We start from the raw sequence: 3,792 nt of genomic DNA on the forward strand, positions 1-3,792 counted from the left end.
AACAGTCAGTTGATCCAAGCTGTCCGACCAGTTCTGACTCTCTCTACATATTTCACTAATGATCTGAACTCAAGCAAACTGCTGTTGATTCTTCCTGTGAGCACCAACAATAATACATACAAGTCATTGTCCTTTAACTCAGATAGAAATTACTGACAATATTTACACCTGAAAGCATCAAATATTTGAACCAGCCAATCAGCTTCCAGAAACAAGAAAAACAAGGTGAGCACAGTGATCCTGTTCATCAGAGATTTTCAGATTTCTCTGGAGGATTCTCACCTGCTGAACTCACTTCAGGTCGACTTACAGACACTTTCCACCTTCATGTATAAATGCAAAATGCAAATACAGTTGTGACAAAATCTCAAGAGAGAAACCCAAAGATTTGTTGACATTTTCAACTTGTCTCGGGGTCCTGATGCTGCACAGCCACTTAGTAACCAGTCTACTAATTAACAATAAATGCTTTTATAGGTCAGTCAAAGCATTGTGTTGTTAAAGTGCTGTTTTAAATCAAGTGCTTTATTCATGGTTCTGTTGATATAAATAACAACTGTGTCTGATCACTAAACAGAGTTAACAGAGCCAGTTGATAACCAGCTTCAGGATACAGTTATCCAGGATCACCAATGATCAGTGAAGCAGGAAACCTCAAAGGAGCCAAACTAAGTTGAACTCGCCTGTTTGTCTCTGTGTTGGTGAAATGGTTGTTTGAAACACTATGACTAGTAACAGTTAATTAAATGCACCTCACCCAAGTTGATCCGAGATGTCAGACCAGTTCTGACACATTGTTCAGTAATGATGTGAGTTCAGTTTACAATTGAACTGTTGTTTCTCAGAAACACTGCATGTAAAACATCACTGAGTTAACTCAGTCAGTCTCACCGTAGATTAGAACGATGGACAGAGTGAACACACCGTTCAGTAACAGTTTTAGAGGTCCAGAAGTCTAGTCTCTAAAAAGCTGATATAACTGCATGTTTTTACAGTGCAGCTGCAGTAATAGATGTACATCATTGACAATTAACTCTGATAGAAATTCTTCAAAATATTTAAGCTCAACAGCATTAGATAGATACTTTGAACCAGCCAATCACGATCAAGAAACATTTCTACCGTCCAGTCACACAGTGACACAACACAGTGATCCTGTTCATCAGACATGTACAGATTTCTCTGGAGGATTCTCACCTGCTGAACTCACTTCAGGTCGACTTACAGACACTTTCCACCTTCATGTGTCGAGGAAACATCTGGAGAGAAGCAGCTGCTCGTTCTCCCTCGTCAGTCCTGGTGTCTGTGAGCATTTGATCTGAGGACGAGTCACTTCCTCAAAACTTCAGAGTCCAAGTCTGAAAAACATCAGAGTGACGTCAGAACCAGTCTGACCTGTGACAGAAACCCAGTCAGTGTCAGAGACGTCACACATCACATGGTGTAGTTCTACCATCTGTCCACTAGAGGGAGCTAACGGACGGTCTAATGAGCTAAACATTAGCTCAGCACAGAAAGAAGTGATGGAGGAGCAGCAGTTTAGATCTCAGACATACAGAACTATATTGTGAACATGTTGGTTTGTTATGAGGCAGAGTGCAACCTCAGTCCTGGTTCCTAACAAAGGGGGGACCAGAACCTCCAGAACCTACAGAACCTCAGGATGACGTCTGATTTTAAAACTTTTCTGTCATAAACACTTTTAGACTGAATTTGTTTTAAATATGTTAAACAGTTAAAGATCTTATTTCTTTCAATAGTGCTTCTAAAAAAATTTTTCTAGTATAAAAAAAAAACAAAACAAACTACTAGGACCGGTAACTTTCTAAAGGCCAAAGTGTGGAGAAAGGTTGGTGATGTCAATGATGGCAGACTTGATGCAGTTATCTCAAGCAACGGTTATACAGCCAAATATTAAATGTTATTTTCTTTTCACACCAGAAATGAGGCAGTCTGATGGGTCGTATTCGAGCCCCGGATGCTGTGGTTAGGACTAAAAGCCTTTACATGTGCTGTACCAGGTGAGCCACCGTGGCGCCCACAGAAAGGGCAGATCTACCGGCGCTGCACTAGAAAAGACCCTCTCACGTGGGACAGACACAGCCAGGTGGGCTCACTCTGCCTGTATGACGTCATTTGCTAACGTGTCTGTGGGCCGATCATCAGAACACACAACGTTAATGATTAAAGATAGATTCATTAATTTGGATCACAACACGAACCGAACCGGACACCCTGTACCGAAAACACAGATACGTGTACCATTACATCCCTACAAGCAGTAGTGTAGTCTGCGTGATACGCAGGTATACGCCGTATATCCACTAGAAAAGGTCCCGACTTACCGTACAACCACTAAAAATGCGCAAAGATGCGCATCAGTATGGGGGTTTTTGACATAACGTTCAATTTCCCTTTAAAATCTGTGTCGCGAACGGTCGCGAAGCGCGCTCTTTTGGACCACAGGGGCTTCCGTCAGGCGTGACGCGAAACCTACGTAAGTTGAAATTTTCCTGGCGGGAAAAAAAAGTAAACTAATGGTGAGCATTATTGATCATCAGAGAAAAAGCAATGGAAGGAAAGAAGAACCAATTGACTCTGTTTCAGTGTTTTAATGCTCGTCCGGTAAAAATTGCCGCCACTTCGGGGGATAGAACAGCTGGAGCAGCAAACACATCATAAATATATAAATACAATAAGTCTTTCATGATAACGCATCACTGAGCACGGTGGTTGTTGTTTGGGGTTATTTTGAAACAGCTGCAGGGATAACACATATCATCGAGTTGGACTCGAACCGATTCGATCCCAGAACAGTCCCATTAAGATCTTGACTGAAAGGTACACACTCTACCAGGTGAGCCACCAGAAACCACGGCACGTGCCACGACAGATCTCCTGAATCTAATTCTCATGACACGCCACAGTGTCGTAAACCACCTCAACAACCCACCGAGGGTCGGCGCATTTCGCGCATTTTTTAAACCCCTTGAATCAGATTTCGAAGCAGTCACATGGAGTGACGTAAGTGTAGGTGTGAAACGAAGCGTCTGACATCATTGGTCACGTGATTTCGATAGAACGAATCAAGCTTCGATACAAAGCTTCATTAAAAATAGATTATTTTCTTTTTTTAGACACAGGCCGAGGAGCTTCGGTGTCACAGGTAACTTCACTATGATTTGTCCTCTAGAGTTAGCTAGCTAGCAGTTAGCTACCTAGCTAGCAGTTAGCAGTGTAGCTGTGATCGTGCAGCGCGATGTTTTTGAACTTTAGGCTGTTGGTCAGTCAATAAACACTACGACTCCTCAGGACCGAAGTTCCCGCCTTTCCTGAGCTGCAGTCCAGACCCTGAGACAGGAAGACTGACGTCACTGAGGCAGGTAAACACAGACTCTGCAGCGTCACTGTGTCGTTGTCAGTTAATGGTAAATATGTTGAAGATTATCATGAAGTGACTTTCAGATATTTCCCTCCATCCTGCACGTTACACGAGTTCAGGAGGAAGGTGAAGATGTCCGGACACAGAGAAACAAGATGGAGGAGAGAGACTTTCAGCACTGGAGAGACAGACATCACGAGACAGGACAGGACAGCTGTTATGAACAGGTATGTTTGCTCCACCTGAATTGCTGGGGGGGGGGGGGGGGGGGGGGGTCGCTGAGTGGAGTCAGTTTCCTGGTGTGTCATTAAAGTTAATGATGAACACTGACTTTGAGTGATATGTGGTCACTTCTGTGTATTACCACAGCATTATGGGCTTCACATGTGTTTCTGTATGAAATAACACAC

This window comes from Seriola lalandi, unplaced genomic scaffold (genome assembly GCF_002814215.2).
Source record: "Seriola lalandi dorsalis isolate HSWRI2012SDOR001 ecotype SW California unplaced genomic scaffold, Sedor1 jcf7180002054947, whole genome shotgun sequence".
Taxonomy (NCBI): Eukaryota; Metazoa; Chordata; class Actinopteri; order Carangiformes; family Carangidae; genus Seriola; species Seriola lalandi.